Source organism: Xenopus laevis, chromosome 1S (assembly GCF_017654675.1).
Source record: "Xenopus laevis strain J_2021 chromosome 1S, Xenopus_laevis_v10.1, whole genome shotgun sequence".
Lineage (NCBI taxonomy): Eukaryota > Metazoa > Chordata > Amphibia > Anura > Pipidae > Xenopus > Xenopus laevis.
In genome coordinates this window covers 98,657,153-98,682,408 of record NC_054372.1, presented here as the reverse complement: position 1 = coordinate 98,682,408, position 25,256 = coordinate 98,657,153, and the positions used below count along the sequence as shown (strand labels likewise).

At 39.7% G+C, this 25,256-nt stretch overlaps 1 protein-coding gene across 2 annotated transcripts in view; it reads right to left on the bottom strand.

The window, feature by feature from the left end:
• LOC108703734 (uncharacterized protein KIAA1958) overlaps positions 1-7,676 on the bottom strand; it is a 60,878-nt gene extending 53,202 nt beyond the window's left edge. For both annotated transcript variants that reach the window (XM_018239962.2, XM_018239961.2), the window contains exon 1: positions 7,405-7,676. The gene's annotated coding sequence lies outside the window, so the exon portion shown is untranslated. The remainder of the gene's footprint in view (positions 1-7,404) is intronic.
• Between the last annotated feature and the right edge of the window lie 17,580 nt (positions 7,677-25,256).

Below are 25,256 nucleotides of genomic sequence, written 5' to 3'. Positions count from 1 at the left end.
TCCACAGAGTTTGTAAAAAATGGCAAAATTCCAATTTTATTAAACAACATTGTGCTATCACTGACATGAAACAATATGCAGTCATTTTTGCCATCACTCCTATTCTCACTATTTAGAACTTGCATATAAGACTGAGCAACTGCCAACTAAGCAGGTTGCAGGCGCGTGGCTCCAAGTACACTCCATAAATCAAAAATAGAAGTAGGAATCTGTGATAGCTCCTAAGACTGAGGCAGAATAATCCTTGAATCCTATTTCTGGCCATAATTTTTGTGCACACATTATGGCATTTAACTGCAGCAGCTATCTAGGATAGTAGCAATTCCTTTTAAATCATTCTAGTTTAAGAGCCTAGTATAATGCCTTTTAACAGCTATTCATGCTCTACTTCTATATAATTATAATATTATAGTAATGTTGTAAAGCTTTGCATAACTAGCTGTTTCTTCCCCAGACTGTAAACTGCAGTCCTTGTTTGGTAGTTTATTAAAGCGGGTGTTCACCTTTAAACTAAGTATGATGTAGAGAGTGATATTATGGATATACCCTTTTAGAGAGTCCTTGAATCCTATTTCTGGCCAAAATTTTTGTGCACACATTATGGCGTTTAACTGCAGCAGCACCACTGCAGAGGGTACCATGTAATCCATAATACCCTAGCTAACTCTTTAGGAGAGGTGGGGGTTTTCTCTTCCCTCCCCTCAATATAGGGAGCATTTAAAAGCTGCATGAAGAAAGACGAACAAGGCAAATTAGTTAAAAACTACAACAAATAAAAAATGAATACCAAAAAGTTGGTAAGACTAAACGTCAACTTAAAGGTAAACTACCCCTTAACGTCACTGTTTGTTATATTGTTAAAAATTGCTGCATAATTTGCTGGTACAATATGAATAAATGATGATTGTGATTATACAAATGTACAAGGTCATGCCACATTTTTGTTATATAATAAGGTATAATGTTCAAACAATTGAAAGGGGTAAGTCACCTTGCCAAGTAGTCAGTGGGACTCTAATACATTTTGCCATCAGTCTTTATAAATGACAGGTAATCAGGGCCACCACCAGGGGGGGACAACTGACCCTCAACTAAGCATGAAGCTGGGGACCCTGGCCACCAATGTTTTTTTCAATTTGTTGGGGGGGGGTGCTCGGGCCACCACTGTTTTTTTTAACTTTTATGGGGGCCCTGTCCACCAGTGTTTTTTTTAAAACTTGTAGGGGGGACTGGCCATAAATAGTTTGTTTTTCAGTCATTTAAAGAGAATCTCCATTCAAAACATGTTTTTACCTAATGAAAGAATCATTAGCCTGTGAAGTGTTGTGAGTACACAAAAGGTGTAGGGATGTTCATGCTTCTTGTATGTCAATAAATTTGAGACTTTACTGAAGGATTGCTCATTCATTCAAATGGTGGTTTTCTCTCAGGCTCAGGGCAGTGAACCTGGGCCTCCTCTTACATGTGGTGAGTCCTTGGGACAAAATATTTTCCTTCTAGTGGATAATTTATAAACTATAAAAAAAAGTACATTTCATAACCTCATTTGGAAATGGAAAGCAACAAAACTTTTCAGGGACTATACCTGCATCCAGGACGCCCATTTGGATAAAATAGGTGTGCATATAATTTCGCAAGTGTCGAAATTGACGCGTCAAAATAATTTTGACGCCCATTGACTTCAATGAGTTTCGCAAATTTTTTGCCATTACATGAATTTCACAGTAAGCATATGAGTTGGCATTTGTTTCTTTCCTCTAGCCTATCTATAACAGAGGTACTCAATTCAAACTGACTGCTGTTGTTATTAATATTATTTGTTTTTATTATACTCAGGGCAGCCATCAGGGGGGGACAGGGGGGAGAGTTGTAGGGGGCCCCGAGGGTAAGGGGGGCTGGCCACGCCATACTTACTTGATTAGCCGGGCCCCCCATCTCTGCAGGTAATATAAAGCATTTCTCGCTTCAAAAAATTAAAGAGTAACTCATATCTTGACTTCTGCCCCAAAGGAATGAATTGCCTCTATCTCTATGCACCATTTTGTTTTCTAATAGAATTTGGTAGCATAATGCACTTATATCATTTGTTTCAGATCTGGCAGAGATTGTAAAATTATACTGACACCTCTAAACCCAAAGGGAAAAGCCTGAAATATTACAGTTAATCACATTCCAATAAACAAGCCACACATCACAATATCGAAGTGCTGCAATATCATATTTTGATGTGTGTTCGAACTTATTTGCATTAAGTGTTATACTGTAAACACGAAGGCTTAAAGTGGATTATTCACATTTATAGTAATTTTTAGTATGATGTATGTGCAACCATTTGAAATAGGTCAACAGTAATAATAACAATAAAATTGAAGCTCCACTTTTTTAGTTACTAGTGTTAGATACAATATGCAGAAAGTTATCATATACTGTACATTTTCAGGATGAAAAAAGGCATATAAGAAGGGAAACATTTCAAAAGCTATAAAAAAAGAAAAGCTGCTAAGAAAATGCAAATCGATTAAATACAGGTTCTGGGTGTGTGCATTTATTATTGCACACATGAGAGCTATGTAATGTAAGACACAAAACTTTTAAACTGTTAACACATATTGCACTCTTTGTTTAATTTACAGTAGTCCTCTTTGCTGATCTGTCTCTTTTCCCATGGCAAATATAACTGAACTGAAGAGAACAGACCACAACATGGCAGGGGTGGTTCACCTGTAAGTTAACTTTTATTATATTACAGAATTTGCAGTTTATAAATGGGGGACACTAACCCCAGCAGCTAAAAATATACTGCTCTGTGAAGCTACAACTGTATTGTAATTGTTACCTTTTATTACTTATCTTTCTAAGCCCTCATCGAGCTTCTTATTCAAACCACTATCCGGCAGCAGGGGTAACTTGAACCCTAGCAACAAGATAGTTGCTAAAATTCTAGACTGTAGAGCTGCTAAAGAAAATACAGTACTAAAGAAAATGAAAAAAGGAGACCAATAGCAAATCGTCTCAGAATATAACTGTATAATGAATATTGGTGCTAATGTAGCCAGGTACAACAATTCTGGGAAAAAAGAAGGTACTAGACTGAATAACATAGGTGTGTAAAATGGCATGGAGAACCAGCAATTCACTGACTAAATTTAGGGTGTTAAGTTTTCTACAGAACCTACATCAACCAATCAGCAGGTAGTACTCTCCAGTAGTGATGAACCAATCTGACCTGCTTTGCTGAACATTCGCAAAACATTGCTCTCTAAGGCTATACAATTTTACTATATAATTATCTTTATATTCAGGCCCTCTCCTGTTCATCTAACACAAAATAAATACAAAAAAGAAGACCAATGGAAAAAGAGACTCAATATCACTCTCTACATCATAGTAAATGTTAATTTAAAGGTGGACTACCCCTTGTAACTTTGCCACCAGTGTAACTTTAGCAGAATGTAAGTATGGATGCACAAGGCAAACTAGCTTACTTAACCATATCTGATATATACACCATTACTAGTTAATGTTATAGCTATTAGCAGGCAACAGAAGTGAGCCCCATAAGCTGGTACAGTACATGGTTTCCAAACTACCCCGTGTCACTTCAGAAATACAGACTGGACTTTTCACAATTAGATTTTGTCCTGCTAAAATTATGTGCCCTAGGGTAATAAAATGAGCCTGGTTTATTTTTTTAAATACCATTATTTAGCTTTGGAAAATTATAAACATTGGCCTAGGTTTGTATAAAAAAAAGTATTACGCGTTGCCTGTCATTCATTTCTGATTTTCTCCTGACTCCAGTCCAAATTAGGGATGTAGCGAACGGCGGAAAAAATGTTCACGAACATATTCGCGAACTTGCGTCCAAAAATGCGAACGGTTCGCGAACGTCGCGAACCCCATAGACTTCAATGGGAAGGCGAATTTTAAAAGCTAGAAAAGACATTTCTGGCCAGAAAAATGATTTTAAAGTTGTTTAAAGGGTGCAACGACCTGGACAGTGGCATGCCAGAGGGGGATCAAGGGCAAAAATGTATCTGAAAAATACATTGTTGACACAGCGCTGCGTTTTGTGCTGTAAAGGGCAGAAATCACACTACGTCACTCAGGTGATGTTTCTGGACACGGAATGTGAAAAAGCTCACACAGCTAGGTGGCACTTGGTTAAAGACTGGGCAAACAATGCCTGCAAGGGCAACGTATACAGTAGTGGATACGGAATATATTATTGCTGCTGTAAAAACATCACTCAGGTGATGTTTACGGACACGGAATTATTATTGTTATTTAGACAGAATGTGAAAAAGCTCACACAGCTAGGTGGCAGTTGTTTGAAGAACACACTGGGCAAACAATGCCTGCAAGGTCAACGTATACACTACAGCAGTGGATACGGAATATATTATTGCTGCTTGAAAAATGTCACTCAGGTGGTGTTTCTGGAGACGGTATTATTATTGATATTTAGACAGAATGTGAAAAAGCTCACACAGCTAGGTGGCAGTTGTTTGAAGAACACACTGGGCAAACAATGCCTGCAAGGGCAACGTATACACTACAGCAGTGGATACGGAATATATTATTGCTGCTTGGAAAACGTCACTCAGGTGGTGTTTCTGGAGACGGTATTATTATTGATATTTAGACAGAATGTGAAAAAGCTCACACAGCTAGGTGGCAGTTGTTTGAAGAACACACTGGGCAAACAATGCCTGCAAGGTCAACGTATACACTACAGCAGTGGATACGGAATATATTATTGTTGCTTGAAAAACGTCACTCAGGTGGTGTTTCTGGAGACGGTATTATTATTGATATTTAGACAGAATGTGAAAAAGCTCACACAGCTAGGTGGCAGTTGTTTGAAGAACACACTGGGCAAACAATGCCTGCAAGTGCACTACTATTGGTGCACTACTATGAAGAACAGCAAACAGCACTGGACACGTTAAAGAACAGTAAGATAAGTAAAATAAAAAAAAATATATATATATTAAAAAAAATTACTCTGGTTGGTGCTGAACTACTAGGAGCAGCACACCAGTCCCACTCCCCAACACAGCTAGACTAATAGCACTGGGCTCTTATAGTAGCAAAGTAAAAAACAAAAAAGAAAATAAAAGCAGTCCTTACAAGGACTATTGGGTTATTACAGCAGTCAGCAGATGAGATCAGAAGCAGTGCCCACAGCAGCTACATACAGAGCACTGCAGTAGAAGGTAGATTACTAGTCAGCAAAGCTAACTAACCTAAACTCACTGTCCCTCAAATCCCTGCTCTCTCCCTACACTAGCTCTTCCAAGCACACACAGGCAGAATGAAAAAACGCTGCAGGGCTTCAGTTTATATATGGAAGGGGAGTGGTCCAGGGGGTGTGGGGGTGGTCCAGGAGGGAGAGCTTCCTGATTGGCTGCCATGTATCTGCTGGTCTGGGGTGAGAGGTCAAAAATAAGCGCCAGCTAAGGCGAACCCAAATTGGCGAACGTCGCGCGACGTTCGCGAACATTCGGCGGACGCGAACAGCCGATGTTCGCGCAAATTAGTTCGCGGGCGAACAGTCCGCGACATCCCTAGTCCAAATGCCAAATCTATAGGTGCAGATCAAACATGTGTAATTATTTGATATGTACGAATATAAAAATGACGATCAGACTAAACCCCAGTTTGTTCAGGGATGGTTTCATTACTCATGGATATAGCTGATTAGCTGTAGTGCAATGTTCTAAAACACCTATTAATGGGGCCCGCTCAAGAAAAGGTGCACACCATTTTGCCTGGGATTGCCTGATCTTGATCGACTCTGAAGACTCCAAGTATAGGAAAGAAGTTGAAAACATACTATGCTTCATTTAATCACCACATGCTAGTCATATTTCTGGAAAGAAACATGATTTATTGCACTCGTGTTGGTTACAGGAGTGATTTCTTAACTTAATGCTTTGCTTTAGAACACTAGTGTAGCCCGCCTGTATACTGCCTGTATGAATCAGACGACTGATGCATGGTCCAAGAAAAACGGGAAATTCCTTTGGGAAAAAAGCATTCAAGCAGTGGGACAATAGTTGTATTTTCCAGAACTACCACACAATAAGATCCAGCTAGCAAGCAGAAATAGTATGTTGTCAGCAGCAGGACCTTACCTATATCACTCATAATATTTCTAAATATCTGCACAAGGTCAAAACCAGCACTCTGACTGAATTCAACAATATTAAAATTGATTTGATTCCAAAACTAAAATTCTGCAAATAAAATCAATAAAAACACTTTTTATGACTCATTTAGTAATCTTATCACCAGCAAGCACTGGGGGCTATTTTGTAGCAGGAAAATTGTCTCCTCACACTTCAAACAATTTTCCTAGGCTACTGTGTAATGTACATACACAACATCACATATAATATTAATTTAAATTCAGACTAAATTCAATTTTTTTTTTTTTTAAAAAAGGCATCTCTCGACCTTTACCCTGCAACTCCTGGATACATAGAGACAAAAGCATTAACTGCAATATAATGGGGAAATCATTCCAGAGGGATAATGAATTAAATGTCTCCCATATGGTTTAGGATAAACCAAGGTCCAACAGTCTATATTTATCACCCTGTGCCACTCAAACTGACAGATCAAACCGACCAGAGCCTGCACTTAATAGTCCAGCTACAACTTTGAAACCTAGAAACAAAGGCTGGAGGTTCACAGGTGGGACAACCCTGCTATTCAAAAATATTGGTTAAACATACATTGCATTTGGATTGTGATAATTCCAGAAAGATAAATAAGTATTATTATTAGGGAATTATTAAATTATCATATATATATATATATATATATATATATATATATATATATATATATATATATATATATATATATATTTATGTGTGTTTATATAAATGGCATGCAATATTATCACATTAATAATATTACATATTATGATGCTATTATTTATTACAGTAACTTAATATCTATATCAATATATATCTGAATATACAGTATATGAATCCCCGATATATATATTACAACAATATTGCATTGTTCCCACTAGTGCATGCACTGCTCAGACTCCTAAAGGAGTTTGGCACAGTGAATAAAGGAATCACAGGCTAAAAAAATTAAACATTTTTACTTCATGTTCCCTGGTCCAGGAGCTCACACTTAATAAAGGACCAGCCTGAATCCTAGGCTCTTTATATCACCCACAAGCTCTCATTCACGTGTTAATTTAGAGAGAAGATGCTTAAAATAGGTGGTGTAATAAGAGAGGAGAGGGAGCTGCTACTCCAAATCAATAAAACCCTTGCAGACTCTGGCTGGCTGTGGGTATAACACTTTCCAGCAGACATGATGACCTTTTTTCCCCTGGCACAATAGATTCCCGTCACCCCATGCCAGTGTACCTACCTGCAGGTGGATATCCATAGGAATCCCAGAAAGAAGCTGCAAGGCAGTGTTATATGCCAAGTATGCAATAACAACTTATTGTCATATTACAGACTGTGATGGAGGTAGAGGAGGAGGAGGAGGAGGAGGAGGAGGAGGGAGGGTGACCAGTCTGCTCCTCTGATGCTTTAAATATCCTCTCTTCTCGTCCTATTGTATGGGACTTCTCTCCCCCATCCACCACCTTTATCACTCTGGCAGCGTGTCTGTGGGGAGGGGTATAATAACCTAGACAGTATCCCCTTTCACTGCAACTCCGCCTAGCTGATGAGCTTATACTGGCTCGTGGGAGGGGGAATATATACAAATAGACAGGAGTGAGAGGGAGGGGGGATAGGTCCCGATCAGCTACCGGAAATTAGTCTCAGTCATAAATATACCACAGGAAGTATGTAATAACACAATCAGTCGGGCTCCGATCTCCCTGCCTCCTATGCTCTTTATATCACCCAAAAGCCTCTCATTCACTTGTTCATTTGACACAAGTTGCTTAAAGGGGAACAATCATGAAAATGAAAATTTAATATACGCTTCATCGCACTGAAATAAGAAACTTTCTAAATACAATCAATTAAATATTCTGCATCATTTGTGAAATAATCAAGTTTCTCTTCACTATCCCTCTCTCAGCATCTGTTTCTCTTCATTCTGTCTTCATGCAGTAGTTGGGTGTCAGATGAATGATCCAATATATCTTATAGGGAGGCTTCCTTTCCTGTCAGATATATTAGAGCTTACTCAAATAACTGATACAGTACAAACAAAATCTAACAAAATAACTGTCTTGTGCACAAATTCTGCATGTAAAGAGACACAATGTCTGGTGATTTTAATAGAGTGAGCTCTAATACATTTTCTAGGCAAAAGGAGCCCCTCTATAAGATATATTGGATCTAACTGTCCACGATTATCTGACACCCAACTCCTGCATGAAGTGACATTTTTTTCATTGCACAAATTTTTTATATGAATTTGTCTTTAGCTTTCAGGTGAGATATATATTTGCCTCATACTAATGATTGTACCCTTCAGAGAATAGATTCCCTGCCACTTTAACAGGCCAATATGGCAGAACATGCACTTTATCACATATCCATTCCCATTATTTATCTCACATAGGAACATGTGGAATAGCTCAAGATCCCAGTTTAGCTTCTAGTAGTGTGTATGCACTGCTGTATGCGGTGCTGTTTGTCCCAAATAGATTATGTATTCAAAATTATCCCTAGTACACAGAATGAACGTCTCCCATGGTATATAAGTATTCATGACCATATTCACAAAAAATATACAAAAGGCTTATTTCTATTAAAGAATGAGAACAACATTTGGTTTGTGCACAAAAGGATGTCAGTATATTACAAACTCCGTTCTGTACATTTTAACAAGCAATCTGTCTCACAAATGTATAACATCCATGTAACAGACACACTTATGTGTCATACCTCCCAACTGTCCCGTTTTTCATGGGACAGCCCCAATTTTGACAGCTCAACCCACAGTCCCAGATTGTTACTGAAATGTCCCTACTTTCTCTTAAATCTCCTGCACTGAACAGCCAGAAAAAGATACAAAGTTTTTAACGTAATTGGCTTTTAGCAAAGATCACAGAATATGTGGCAGGTGCACATTTGTAACAATTTAAGATAAGCAAAGAAACAATTGTAACAAGTTAAGATAAGCAGGTGACTTGCAGCTTAATTCACCTTCATTTTTTTGTTAATGAAGCTATGGCAGCTTTGTCAAAAGCAGTGAAACAGTTTGTGGTTGAGCAGAGCCTACCCATGGGTGAAATTTTCCCAAACAAATTAATATGGTTGCAAAATTCTAAACTCTAAGGAAAATAATGTTTTTCAAATTCTATTATTGTATGACATGCACCTGGATTGCTGCTGGGCAAGGAACTGCACAGTTTAGATTTGGCATTAATTATACAACGTCCCTAATCACCAAGGCTACACATTGTACTACATAGACTTTAGGGGTCATTTATGACCACAATTGCCATGTTTTTTAACTACATTCCCCATAATGCAGGTGCAATTGCTGTTGCCAGGGTGAGATGTGCCTGACACAATTGCATCCAATGCGGTACAATTTGCACAATTATGTTTGTGCTTTGACACAAATCAGACCCAGTTGCTCTTTTCTAATTCTGGGTGTCACATTTCTGATATGTGACATGCGTGTGACATGTGCACAGTTGTGCTCTCTGCACTAGTGTTGTTCCCCACCTCGACTCACTCTGATGTAATAGAGGTAAGCACTGGGCAGGTAAGTGCATCATAGTAGGGGACAGCATCATAATACCCCTGTAAGCTATTAATCAATGTAAAGCACTGTGCAGCTTGCTGCTACTATATAAATAAATCATGATCCCCTAAAATTGACCCCTTTTGTTTGCACACAGTACTCAGGAGTGGCTGAATTGTATTGCTACACCAAGTAGGTAGTATTTGAACTACAGCTAACTAGGAGACTACTCACAAGACTTATACATCATACTAAACAGAATGTGTGTGCACATGATCAGTCCCACATCTGTGGCTAAACCTATTATATATTAGTCGAACTACAGCTAACTAGAGACTGTTCATAAGACCAGTGCTGGGTCGAGTCGGCTGGGTGCCCTAGGCAACCCAGCCGACTATGTTGCTCCCCTCCACAAGCGTGCGCATGAACAAGCATGCGTATGTGTGCGAACCAGCGCACACGTATGCTTGTATGGAGGATAGTGATCAGCTGGAATTGCAGCCACAGTTGGGGGTACAATGATCCGAACTAGGGGGAATCCGGCAGAAGAGGTACTGTGCCTGGCGCCCCTTTCGACTTTGCGCCCTAGGCACGTGCCTTTTCTGCCTACACCTAGTTCTGGCCCTGCATAAGACCAACACATCATATTATACAGAATGTGTGTGCACATGATCAGTCCCACATCTGTGGCTAAACCTATTATGTAGTAGTTGAACTACAGCTAACTAGAAGACTGCTCATAAGACCTAAACATCATACTATACAGAATGTGTGTGCACACAATCAGTCCCACATCTCTGGCTAAACCTATTATGTAGCAGCAGTTGAACTATATCTAAGTGCATTATTAAGAGACTGCTAAAAGCTAACTGGTGCAAGATTACAGTAAGGAGGAGACATTGGAGCAGTCATATACAAAGCTTATTACTGACTCTGAGAGTTTGTCAGACATTATTGAAGGGACATTAGGCCTATTATAATGATGGGTTAGGCTGCAAGATAATAAGTGTGATCAACTGCTTGGCTGGTAGTGAATCAAATGATTCTGCTGTGTTAGTTGAGGCAAAGCAGCCAGACAAGCATAGTAACTTCTGTTACACCATGGCAGGTAGGTGTGGCCTGCTTCATGCTTCCTCTCGGTTTAGACAAGAAGAGGGAAACAGGATTATGAATCATAAGACAATGGCAAAACAGCAGGAATGCCCTTAACCAAAATGTCCACACAAGCAGATTACTTCAATAAGAATAACCATATCACCTCATATCACATCATATTTATGTTTTGCATACTTTTCTTTCTCTAGAATAATTATCAGTGCAGCGTTATATCGCTCAGCTATTTGTAATAACTCCCAATTATGAACCTGTAGCAAAGGCATGTCCAAAGTCCGGCCTGGTTTCAAATTTACAGTGGCCCACAGCCTCCTTCATGAAATTAATAATAATTGGCCCGCCGTGTCAGTATTGTGAGTTTTCACCTTGCTTGTGACTATTCACCTTGTCCATGTACCCTCACCGCAATCTCTTCATATTCATGGTATACATGTGGGTCATATGAAGAAAAACTACATTATTTCTGAAGGGAACTGAGTGTTTATGTATTTTGCTTAGAAGTGGCAGTTTTGAGATTTGGTTTGCCACTCATATTTTAAAGTGACAATCAGGACCGCCACTTAGGCTCTCAGTTCTGTCCCTTCAGTAACCGCTGAGTATTGTGTCCATATTTACATTTATGAAAAGTGGTGGCGATAGCTGGTGAATTAGAGAGCCAGAAGTCTATTAAATGGCTCTGCTTGGACCAGCAGTCATTCCTTTAAGCTATACTGATGTGGAAATCTCATTAGAAATGCCTTTATTAAACAATACATCGGCTTAGACCATGGCTGTGACATTACTGACTTGTGACATGTGAATCAGATGCTGATGCCAATATTATTGCAATTCTGACACAAATACATGGCAAAATGTGTCCATCATAACTTGAAAATGATATGGCAAATGGAGACAACATAGTGGAGAAAAAGCATGGCAATATGCATGTAAAACTTGCACTTTGCACCCCTTTGGTAAATGAGACTTCTGATAAGTTACTGTGCTAGACCTGGAGCTGGTTATTATAATAATATGTTGCTGGTGTTCAGAAAATAAATTCCCCACCACAAAGTCTCTTAAATCAGAACACAATACAAAGATATTTGAAAACATAATTAAAAAATATTCGTTTGGGACAGCTAGCCCTATTGTTGTATAGACCAAGTGGCAGATCATTTCACTAATGTGCCCAAATATTACTGCCCCCTCACTTTTTCACCTCACCAAATCTGGCCCTTGTTGCAAAAAGTTTGGACACCCCTGCTGTAGTGTTTAACAGCAGCCCGTTTAGGAAATGTTTGTTCATGTTTATTACTATGCAGCAGAGGGGACATTAGAGGCCACATACTATGCCTTAGGGATGATGCAGCCATGTGGAGCAGAGCTGGCAACTTCTCATCTTGTTTGTTATATGGCAATAAGCTTTGTTCTTATTGGTTCAGTAATGTGACTGACATTGTTGCTTCACAGAATGGATATTTTATCTGTTTTGTGAAATTGAGCTTTCATTTTATTGAAAGAATGAATCCTGTACTATAAAATCTTGTTTTCTGTCACAAGCATCTATTTTGTCATTAAAATCTAGCTTGACTTGCACTAGTTAGTTACACCATTATATATTCTGTCCACGTTTTTTTTTACATTATTCATTCTTATACCTCCCAAAATTTTGGAAATAGGAAGAGGGACAAAAAAAAATTTGCCTCGCGTAGAGCAGCGAACAGTTTTTGCCACGTCCATTTTTGTGGACACACCCCCTAATTACCATGTTCATTTTACAAAATTTGGCAGGTTATGAAAGTTTGAACACATTTCTGTGGTTTTTATGTGTTATTACAGTTTTGCTAATGAAGGTGAATTGCCCTTTAAGCTGCAACTCACAGTTTTCCCAAGAGACCTGCTTATCTTAAATTGTTACAAATAGGGTCAGACTGGCTAGGCCAGACCCCTCTCCCGATCGCATTCAACATAAAGAAAGCTTTTTTAGGCGCCGCACAGCGCCATCTGCGCATGTGCGTGGCACCATCCACGCAGGAGCACCAATTGGCGCCTTCATGCAAGCGTGCCACTCGTGCTCGGCATGTCACAGTCAGGCCCGGACTGGCAATCTGTGGGTTCTGGCAAATGCCAGAGGGGCTGCTATAAGGTGCCATAGAAAGTCAGTATTTAGTGGGCTGGTGGGGGCTGTTTGGGCCTCTATGTACCTGGAATTGCTGCGCCTATTTTGATAATCAGTCCGGACCTGGTCACAGTAGGGGGTCAGAGGGGGGCCCTGGACAGTAGTCCAGGTGGGCCCGGGGCCCCCCAGTCTGACCCTGGTTACAAAAGTATCTAAGTGCACCTGTCACATATTCTGGGCTTTCTGTCAAAAGCCAATTAAGTTAGAAACATTGTAACTTTTTCTGGATGTTCAGTGCAGGAGATCAAAGAGAAAGTCAGCAAATTTCAGCAACAATCAGGGACTGCAGGTTGAGCTGTCAAAATCGGGACTGTCCTGTGAATAACGGGACAGTTGTAAAGTATTCATTCTGTACTATAACATGAGAGACATCCAATGTGTGTACTAGGGATAGTTATGCATACAGAATGTATTTTGGACAAAAGGTACCCCATACTGCTGACTGATCAGCAAAATGAATGCTGGGAACAGAAGGGTGCAACAGTGCTGGGCAGCTCTGTAGTTCTGAGCTGATGGGGAGGGATCTGTACTGGTACAAAAAACTTATATTTTAAACTATTAGCCAGGGTGGCTTTACTCACATTTAAATAAAGTTTATACTTTTATATATAAAAAATAATATGTTTTTCTTGTTTATAAACCCATTGTTTTTAATTTCTGATAACACAGAAAACAGGGCTTGTACCCTGACAATAGGCTGCTAATTTCATGAATATGCTTATTAGTCCCCCATACTGAACCTTAAAGTGGGTGAATGGAGATTGCATGAAACACAGGTGGAAGTGTTACACTGAGATTTACTCCATTTTTGTCAGGAGAAAATGTTGTTAAAAATTTAGTTTTCGTCTCTGTTTTTGTCATTTTACTGACATATTCACAAAAGTGTCTGTGAACTGTTCCTTCCTTTCACCAGAATATGAAAAGTTGCAGTTGAGTTGGTATTTTGGTAGATTTCTTTTTGTAAATATGCAGGGGCGCTCTGCCAATGAGGCGAGTTGAGGCACTCGCCTCAGGCGGCAGCGCCCCCCCCCCGGTTACCGCTCCAGTTTTCAACCCGGAAATTCGGCTCTTCTATTGCTCAGCGCGCAACTTTTGGAGTAAAAGTGGTGTTAAAACTAATGTTAAAACTACTGTTAATATAGTCTCCATATTTATATCTATATTTATACAGAAATGAGCCAAAATACCGACTCAACCTCCACTTTTGGTGAACGTTTGTGACAAAATCTGGAAACTTCTGTTTAATAAACAAATTCACATACTATAGACTTTTGTGAATGTGGGGGGAATCTCCAGCAGCCATCTTGCTGATCAGTGCACAGGCACATATACACTGGAAGCTAAACCGAGATCATGGGCTATTGCACATGTTCCTATGTGAGATAAATAATGGGAAATGGATGGATGTCATGTGTCTTCAGCGATATCTGCTTTTTCAAGTGGCAGGGAATCTCTTCTCTGAAGGGCACAATCATTAGTTTGACAAAATCTGGAAGCTGTTCTGTTTAGACAATTTCACAGAAAATACAGGTTTGTGAATATGATGAGAAATCTGACAATTCTATCTTCACTTTTATTTTGTCTCAATATCACCACTTTTGGGAATTCCCCCCCCCCAAGTAACATTTTTGCAGATGATGGTTGATCTTGCTGTTCCACACCAGCAGCCGCACAAGATTTGTAGGATGCTACAAAATCTGCTCACTCACAGCTGTAATTTAATTTCGGAGCAGATGAAGTCAGGTAGAGTCTTTTTTTTTCCATGCCTTTACATTCAACAATCAATGTATTTCAATGAGAAAAAAAGTCTTTTCAACACCATCAGTTTTTCTCTTTTCAGATGAAGATGTAGCATCAGGAGTGTAACTACAGAGGAAGCAAACCCTACAGGTATAGGGGGCCCAAGAAGTGTAGGGGACCACATGAAGCCCTTAATAAGCAATTTCAACATATATTGGGGAAACAAGACAAACTTTGGATGTGTTGGGGGTCCTTAAATTGATTTGTTTTGAGGCCCAGTAACATCTGTTTATGCAACTGAACAGCATGCTGCATTCCAATCCAAGCATGTCGTGATTAACGGCAAATCTTCCATGTTTACACATTAGTCCTGTTATACAGTATTTTGACCTATGCAACTGCATCCTACAAAATCTCCCTCAACGGATCATTTGGAGATGAGTGTGGACACATTGACTTTGAGATATATACAGTTTATAAAAGCCCCCAGAGGAAATGCCCCTAAACACCGAAAGCACAAAATGTTGAAAAATGGCTTCCTTTAAAGAACTAAATTCCACAATAAGAAAAGTCCCATCAACTACCCCCTCCCCCCATAGTCCCCCCTCCCTGCTTCCTCCCCGCATAGTGCAAAAAGTCAATCTGACTTCTTCATGCAGAGTAGCACAGTGGAGCTCTAGTCTAGGGTGACATCTTCTGCATCTTTGGTTTTCTTCAGATATTCTTCCTTCCCTTCAGCAATTTACGGCTTTCCGTCGCATGCTCAGTTGGCGCAGTCGATTTCCGAAGAAAGGAAATTAGGAAGATGGTCCCCTGGAGCTCCGAGTCCGTACTCTGCACTCTTTTGTGCAAACCGTGAAGTTGTATTTTCTGAACTAAAAAAAAATTGACAGGACTGACTTTTTGATGCTCCTGGAAAAACATCTGGCGCAAGATTTAGGCTTTTCCTCATGGCAAGAATGCTGCTGATTATTGCTATACTGTCAAAATGTATAGCCCTGTGTAAACATGTATATATTAAAATATACACATATATTCATTGTTTCAATAGCCTTCAATAAGAGATACCTAGGAAATGTTATTAGAATTATATTATATTTCATTATTCAAACATTTAGTTTTGCATATGCAACCCCTGAAGCCCTGCAATTATCATACTGTATAATTGTTCTTAAAAAATGCATCTCACGACAACAACAGGCGATGTTTCAATTTGAGGAAATGTCATCACCTGAAAACGTAACTGTCTATAAGGGAAACCTGGAACTGAATTAGGGTTTTGTTTACTAAACTGGAACTGGCCCAATGTCATGAAGCTACTGATGGTTGTGTGAAAAATGATTTATTGGTGATCAGATGACGATTCCAGAGGTTTGCTGTCAATGGAAATTATTTAGAATGCACAAGGGCTGTCTGTGTATGTTCTTGAGAACAGGATACTTCATTCTGAATGTAATTATCTGTATTTGAAAGCAATATCTGGTTTCTGTTGTTACTACAATATGTAGTGTAATACATTCAAACCTGAAGAAAATTGTTGTGCAGAGAGAACTGCACAGACTGCGTGGTTTGTACAAATAACTGACGTGAATATGTGTTTGAGAACTAAACCTGTACATTTGTGGTTTAAGAGAAGCCATGATGCAATAATGTTAAAGACAACCATCTTTAAAGGGATTCTGTCATGATTTTTATGATGTCTTTTTTATTTCTAAATTACACTGTTTACACTGCAAATAATTCACTCTACAATCTAAAATTTCATTCCTGAACCAGCAAATGTATTTTTTTTAAGTTGTAATATTGCTGTGTAGGCAGCTATCTCAGGTCATTTTGCCTGGTCATGTGCTTTCAGAAAGAGCCAGCACTTTAGAATGGAACTGCTTTCTGGCAGGCTGTTGTTTCAATTTAACTGAATGTAACACAGTGGGACCTGGATTTTACTAGTGGCAAACAAACAAGGGGAATTAAAAAAGGTCTGTACATTAAACTTTGACCATTATTACTCAGCATCTGCTGTCCCACATGGTGCTAACTAATAAAATGAAGGGAAAAGAAAAGTTTATGCATCTCTGCTGGCGTAAATTCGCTAGTGTTACTATGCACCCTTACGTATTTGACGTAACTACGCAAATTCACTAAAGTGTGCATTTTTCTGAACGCTACCTTTTACGCCAGACTTCCTTCGCCACCTCAGACCAGGCGAAGTGCAATAGAGTAGATAGGGATTGCTTCCAAAAAAGTTAAAAAAGTCCAAAAAAATGCTGCCATTTTTTCTTTTTTTATGGGTGATAGGCTGAAAAAGATCGAAATTTTTTTTGGGGCTACCCTCCTTCCCCCCTACATTTCCTAACTCATGGCACCTTAACTATACAGTGGGCACATGTGTAGGGCAAAATAAAAATTTTATTTGCTGTTTTGAAGGTTTCCCAGGCTTGTGTAGTGATGATACATATACCTCCATTGTAACTTCAATTTGGGGCCGTATGCAAATTAAGCATCGAAAGCGTCACTGGCACAACTACGCATCTTAGTGAAAGTCCCACTATATGAATACACCAGTTAACCCTGATCTGAAAGAAACACCTTTCCTTCTGTTGTGTACACATGGGCTTCTGTTTCAGACTCCCTTCTTTCAGCTTTAAAGGAGAAGGAAAGCTAAGGAGGCATTTTTATTGCCAATAGATTAGCTGCAATAGTGCAAGGTAGAATGCTATATTTATTCTGTAGAATGTTTTACCATACCTGATTAAAAAGCTCTGGAAGCTCTCTGTTTGTTTAGGATAGCAGCTGCCATATTAGCTTGGTGTGACATCACTTCCTGCCTGAGTCTCTCCCTGCTCACTTATAGCTCTGGGCTCAGATTACAGCAGAGAAGGGAGGGGTGAAGAGGAGCAAACTGAGCAAGCTCACGCCAGGGGCAAGGAGGTTTAAGCTGAAGGCAGGAAGTCTGATACAGAAGCCCATGTGTACACAACAGAAGGAAAGAAATGCTGTGTTTCTTTTGATAGAGGACTCAGAGCAGTACTACTTTGAGGGTTTACTGGTATATTTAGGTGGACCTTTCTGATAAGGCTTACTTAGTTTTAACCTTTCCTTCTCCTTTAACCTCCAGGGCATGCTCAGTTTGCTCCCCTCTCCCTCCTCCTCTACCTGCTGTAATCTGAGCCCAGAGCTATGAGCAAGCAGTGAGAAACTCAGACAAGAAGTTATGTCACACCAAGCTAATATGGCAGTTGCTATCCTAAAAAGAGAGAGCTTCTCAAACCGTTTACTCAAAGACACACGTCCAAGAAGTTCAACCTTTTAAATCTATATATAACCTACCTAACTGCTAATTGATCCAGAGGAAGGCAAAAAACCCCATTTGAAGCCTCTCAAATTTGCTTTAGAGTGGGAAAAAAATCCTTCCTGACTCCAAGATGGCAATCGGACTAGTCCCTGGATCCAAGGCTGTTCTAGTGTTATAGCTTTCACTATTGTGGCTATTCTATTGGCGATAAACTGCCTCGGTAGATTTCCTTCTCCTTTAGCATATACTGTATGTGTGCCAGAATACTCACGACTGAAGTTCTTGCACTTTAGTAAACTTGCTTGTGTGTTTTTTTTCACAGTTCATTATCGCTGTTTATCACACCTTAGTAAACGGACATCATAGTTTCTTTGAAATTGATATCCACTCAAAGAATTTAAAAAAAAATTATTTGTATTATGAAAAACAATGTAAGTCTGATAAATTTTTCAACGCATAGTATGTAATTGTTATCCTCTAACTATCTATCTCTTGTGTTACTTATTGAGAATGCCTAACATTGGTACATATGCTCCTCCTGTAATGGTGTTACACTTTAAATAAAATAAAAGTCTCGCTGACAATTTTTTTTTTTATCCTTTAAATCATGGAGGATATGTTTTTCTCATCAAATTGAATCAGGCCAGAAATCTGATTAGAATACGACTGTCCCACCCTCACCATCTGATGGAGTACAATTCCCAGCAAGCAATATCAAGGGATCCTGTAAGTCGCATCTTAACAACAGCATGAGAACTGTTTGCTTGCCATGCCTTATTATCATGTTTCTTATCTATCACCTTGGATTATTTTGTGTTGTAAATGTATGATAAATCTAAAGCCAGCCAAACAAAATAATTTTAGTTCAAAAAGGACAATTTTTCCTTATAAAGCGTAAAGATTTCACATTCCAAATGAAATGTTATTGTGGCAGTAACAGTAGGATGCACAGCTATTTTGTTGGTGTTTTGCTTTGAGTTTGCTGTGCTCTGCTGGGAACAAATGAAAGCATGGAATTACTTGAATGTTAATGGGTTTTTTGGCTTATCCTTTATTAATCTTTTTATTACATTATGTAGAAATTCCCCACAGGGGGAGAAAAAAAGCTTTTTACTAATGAATAATTTTCATGAAATCCAATTGTGTTTTACTAATTTAATTGGCTTCTACACATTCATGTTAAGGGTAAATTGTTTTCTTTATGTTGCAGCAAATCAATTACTATGCAGGCAAAAATGATAATTCTCTGTATTTGTACTTCTGCTGCATATTCCTTCAAAGCATAAAAATGTTCTGTACTTGTGGAATAACTTGATTCCAACTTTATGTATGTCACACTCTCTAGACTGAATGTCAACATGCATAAATAGTTTCAGTATATTAAAGGAATAGTTCAGTGTGAAAATAAAAACTGTGTAAATAGATAGGCTGTGCAAAATAAAAAATGTTTCTAATATAGTTAGTTAGCCAAAAATGTAATGTATAAAGGCTGGAGTGAACAGATGTCTAATAAAACAGCCAGAATCCAACTTCCTGCTTTTCAGCTCTATAACTCTGAGTTAGTCAGCGACTTGAAGGGGGGCCACATGGTACATTTCTGTTCAGTGAGTTTGTAATTGATCCTCAGCATTCAGCTCAGATTCAAGAGCAACAGAAATGACCCATGTGGCCCCCCCTCAAGTCTCTGATTGGTTACTGCCTGGTAACCAGGGCAACCAGTCAGTGAAAACCAAGAGAGCTGAAAAGTATTGCTCTGACTGACTTGTTATACATCAAATCACTCCAGCCTTTATACATTACATTTTTGGCTAACTAACTATATTAGAAACATTTTTTATTTTGCACAGCCTATCTATTTACCCAGTTTTTATTTTTACACTGAACAATTCCTTTAAAGGTTCATGTGAGAGGCACTACTAGTATGTAGCATATACATTTTATATAGGTAACATATTGTTATTAGATTATGCTTCTTATAGGACCACCTTTCACCATTTTATAGATTGTTAGCAGGTAAAAAGGGTAACAGAACAAAGATGACCACCTGTTTGAAAGCAATTATGTAATTGGTTGCTATAAGTTTCTAGAATTGGCACATTTGCGATATTTAATCACAGTTCCTGCTAACTCTTGTGTTTCTTCTTCTTCTAAGCATTCTCCCAGACCTCAGGAGCAGTTTAGCATTAGTAACCCCCTTAGAACAGTGCTGTCCAACTACTGTGATACCAAGGGCCGGAATTATCCGGCCTTACATGGTGGAGGAAGCCAGTGTTGATCACTCCCTGTTTTTAAACCAAACCCATTTTTTATGGTGGCAGCATATGAAAAATACAAATGTTTGTTGCACACTGCAGGAATAACACTCATTACTCATATGTGAAAAAGTCTTATTGAGATACCCCAAATGCCTCCTCCTCCCCTGTGGACAACACAGCACACACAGAGAGCATAGGACAGGCAGAGTATGGCACACAGAGAGCATAGGACAGGCAGAGTATAGCACACAGAGAGCATAGGGCAGACAGAGTATGGCACACAGAGAGCATAGGGCAGACAGAGTATGGCACACACAGGGAGCATAGGGCAGACAGAGTATGGCACACAGGGAGCATAGGGAAGGCAGAGTAAGGGACACACAGGGAGCATAGGGCAGGCATAGTATGACACACACAGGGAGCATAGGGCAGACAGAGTATGGCACACACAGGGAGCATAGGACAGGCAGAATAGAGCAGGAGACAGGGAACCCTAGCATGACCACTCTAAAATGAACAGTTCATACTGTACTACATATAGGCACACAATGCTGGTGCCCCTTCAGCAGTTTGTATGAGGTGTGAAAAAAATATGGGCACTTACAGTGGGTCTGAGATGTGAACAGTCCAAGGCTTTTCATGTGTGAACAAGGCAGGGGGGATTACAGGTATGATAAATGCAGGATTTTACTGTCTAAATTTAATGTTTAAACAATGCAGGGGTCAGTCAATCTCAGTAGAGATTCCTTTACCTCCTTCCAGAGGAAGGCAAAAACAAAGGGGGAAAAATTTCTTCCTGACTCCAAGATGGCAATCAGACTAGACCCTGGATCAACTTGTAGTGTGAACTACCTTCCATAACCCTGTATTCCCTCACTTGCTAAAAAGCCATCCAACCCCTTCTTAAAGCTATCTAATGTATCAGCCTGTACAACTGATTCAGGGAGACAATTCCACATCTTCACAGCTCTCACTGTAAAAAACCCCTTCCGAATATTTAGGCGGAACCTCTTTTCTTCTTATCGGCTAATTGGAATGGGTGACCCTGTGTCAGCTGGAAAGACCTACTGGTATATAAAGCATTAGAGAGATTATTATATGATCCCCTTATATATTTATACATAGTTATCATATCACCCCTTAAGCACCTCTTCTCCAAAGTGAACAACCCCAATTTGGCCAGTCTTTCCTCATAGGGGTTTACCTTGACGTGGTATGGTGGCTTATCAACTTTATGATCATAACTTTGTAACTAAAAAACCTTGTTTTGTAAACATATGCACTTGCATTCATACTGAATTACTTATGAGACAGGGGACCAGGGAATGTGCACTGAAAAGTAGCACTTTCATTATACTTAAATATACTTTAACTTAGCCTTTTGAGTGCTCCCACAACTCCCCTTTTTGTATACAGTCTTTCCTCATAGCTAAAATTTCCTATACCTTTTACCAGCTTAGTTGCCCTTCTCTGCACTCTCTCTAATTCAGTAATGTCCCGTTTGAGCCCTGGAGGCCAAAACTGTACCAGACGAAGGGGCATGCCCACAAAATGTTGTTTGACACAATAAACATGAGGGACTTAGTGCCCTTGCATCTGCTATGTGTGCCAATTCCTTGCTTTTTTTGTGCTTCACTGCTTAAGGTTGTGCCGTCTTGCCAGAGGATTAAGCACCAGGCTACTGACGCATTCAGAGGCCTGGGTATGCCTGTATCATTTGGTTGGAGACCAAAACTGTATGGCATATTCTAAATAGGGCCTTACCTGTGCTCTGTACAGTGGAGGAATGCCCCCTCCTCCTCTATGCCCTTTTTAATACAACTCAAGACCTTGCTTTGTCTTGAAGCTGGCATTGCTTGCTACAGCCAAGTTTATTATCTACAAGGACTCCAAGGTCCTTTTCCATTATGGATTTGCCTAGTGTAGTTCTATTAAGGGCATAAGTGGCTTGCATATTTTTACACCCCAGGTGCATGACCTTCGATTGCCAGTTTGTGAAGATCCTGCTGAAAGGATGCTGCATCCTGGATGGAATTAATTGGGCTGGGCAACAGATTAAAAATGAATTCAACACATTCATTTAAATGCAGGTCACATTACAGATGTGTTACACATGTTGCTGCAAGCTGAGAAGACAAAACGAAAATGATTACAAAAGTCTATATACAGGAAAACATGAATCACTTTTCGCTTCTGTAGTGAGAGTAGTTGAAATCCAGGTCAGGAAGTATTTATTATTCAGTTCTTTACTGATGCCCTTAAAAAGGCTACTGTTTCAAGCTCAATGTTAAAATTTGCTGTATTTTGCTCAAAGCAATACATTTGGGCTCTTTAATCATGCAGCTGGCCTACTCAGACTGTGCTTGGCTCTGCACAGGATCTATAACACCCCATCACTGCTCTATCAACACACACACACACACACAATCCATTTTGGAATAGCTAGAGAACATAACATATCATTGGAGTTTAAAGTTAAACAAATGGAAAGACACCTAGGCTGCTATTCATCAGAGCCAAGCCTTCCTCTGTTACCCAGTATAGATCTATTCATAGAACTGTCTGCAAGAAACTAATACAAAAAACTCTGATAACAGAGGTGGTCATTGAGACTTTTTCTAGTTCACTCTTAAATATTCCATTGGCATTCAAATGCCTTATGCCTCGCAATGCACATAATCTGTGTTTAAAAATGTGTGACAATGTAAGGATATTAAAATCTTAAGAACTGACTTTTGTAAACTTTGGAATGCTAATATATTCATTACTATTTTGATGGAGGCTTTATATATAAAGCAAAGACATGGTTATTTTAGAAGGGTTCTCAACAGTATGCATATCAGTTATGTATTGTTACTTTTGACTTGTTTAACAGCTATTCAAAAGGGATTTACTCTTGCCTTTTTGTCATTTTTGGTGGTAGGAAGTTAGCTGTTTTACAGAGAAAGACCCCCACCTAATGGTTATTTGAGATATCACAGCTATGTACAAATTATCTTGTGTAGTATCTGAACAATGTGCTAAACCCAAAAAAATACATGAGAAAGGGTCCCAAGAGTTTTTAGTATATAATGCTGTTACCAAAAGCTTCCTGGCTGTGATCCTATGTTTATTTTTTATAGGCTCAGTCGCTGTATTAAGAATATTTTATAGAATATCTCACTTCACACAAAGCTGACTATGAAAACTTTTGGTATACTTAATTGTGAGATGAACCTTCACTTTTAATCAACATTTTTCATAATATAACAACCAAAGATTTGAAAATGGTTGGCACTGTCCAAAAAAAGTCTACCTTAAGTATTAGCTTCATTGTGAAGCTCTTCCAACTGGTTAAACTAGGGGTGACACATTATGGGTAAATGCTTTACTCAGAATGTATTGAAGCCTACCATGTTGACATTATTAAACCCTTTCGACACCCCTTTGTCTGTGTTACACTCCACGTGTGGCACTTCCCTGATGGCATGGGACTAACCTGAGCCACTCCGCAGTGGTATGGGGAGAGACTGGGTACCTGATACTTACTAGCGCAGTGCCTCCATATAGTGGGATCCGGGAATGCACCTAGGGGTGGCCCCACTAGGAATACAGTAGTAAAACACACACACTATTTGTTAAACTGAATAAATGTTTATCTAAAATAAATGGCCAACTAATACAGGCAGATCTTTGCTTTTGCTTTATAAGTTATAGGTGGCTGTAATTGCCGATTGGTTGCCATGGGCAACATCTCCAGAAATCTCTCCAGATATTTATCTCCAATTTTAGTAAACATGCCCCTAATTCCTCTTCAGATGCTTTACAGTTTCTCTTCAGACGAGTCCAGCACATTCAGACATTGTGCGACTACCAGCCCCTTTGGGTGCTCAGATGGGAATCTCCTGCTGGTTTCTCCCCCAGTCTGGATTTCTTTCACACTCTGTCTCTTGAAGCACAATATCTGGCTTCCCTGTGCCAGCCAAATGTCCAAATGTCTGCTTTTGGTGGAGCCAGCAGCTCTCTAGTCTTTCTCTGTCTCTTCTGCTACTTCCTCTTCCTGCCAGCCACCCACTAGCTGCTGTGTAACTTTCTGCTGCACTGAGATCACTGTACAGCTGGTTGCTAGATAACAGCTTTAAAGGAGAAGGAAACCCCCTGGGCGCAAAACCCCTCCCCCCCACCTGTGTTGCCCCCCCTCCCCCTGGCCTACCTGTCCCCATGGGCAAATGCCCCTAACTGCGCATGCGCCGAATGTCACGAAACTCAGAAAACTTGGTGACATTCGGCGCATGCGCAGTAGATCCGTACCGGTAAATGTTCCTACTGCGCATGCGCCAGAAGACGCCGGTCAAAGGAGGTAGAAGACGCGTGTGGGAGAAGATGGCGACTGTGAACTCCGTGGACAGGACCTGCGCAGAGGGGGAGTAACAAGTTAGGGGCATTTGCACAGGGGGACAGGTAGGCCAGGGGGGAGGAGGGGGGCAACACAGGGGAGGGGTTTCCTTCTCCTTTAAGCACACAGACACATGCTCTGTGCCTGCTCCTTAAAGAGATAAATGCAAGGGTTTTGCACTACTTCCCTACATTTACTTTTGCACTACTATTTCTCATTGGCTATTTATCCCTCTTAGAGCAACAGAGCAGTGGGAGCAGTACTGATTTGTGTCCCAGATAACAGTCTGAATCTGGAAAGATACCAGGGAAAGTCAGGAAGGTTAGGCAAGTTAGTGAGGGCATGCTCAACAAGAGCAGGAGCTGGTTGCATATCATGTACAGTAAATAGCAAAGGAAATGTGTAACAATTATTACACAGATCAATAGGTAACTTTTACTAAAGGCATCTTCTAGCTGGCTCTGCTGCTGGTTGGTGTTGGCTTCTGCAGCATTTTAAGTCTTTCTAAAGTTGACCTTGATTACTGCATTGCCCTGATTTTACTACAGGTATGGGATCCGTAATCAAAAGATCCATTTTCAGAAAGCTGTTAAATTACAGGAAGGACATCTCCCAAAGATTCAGTTT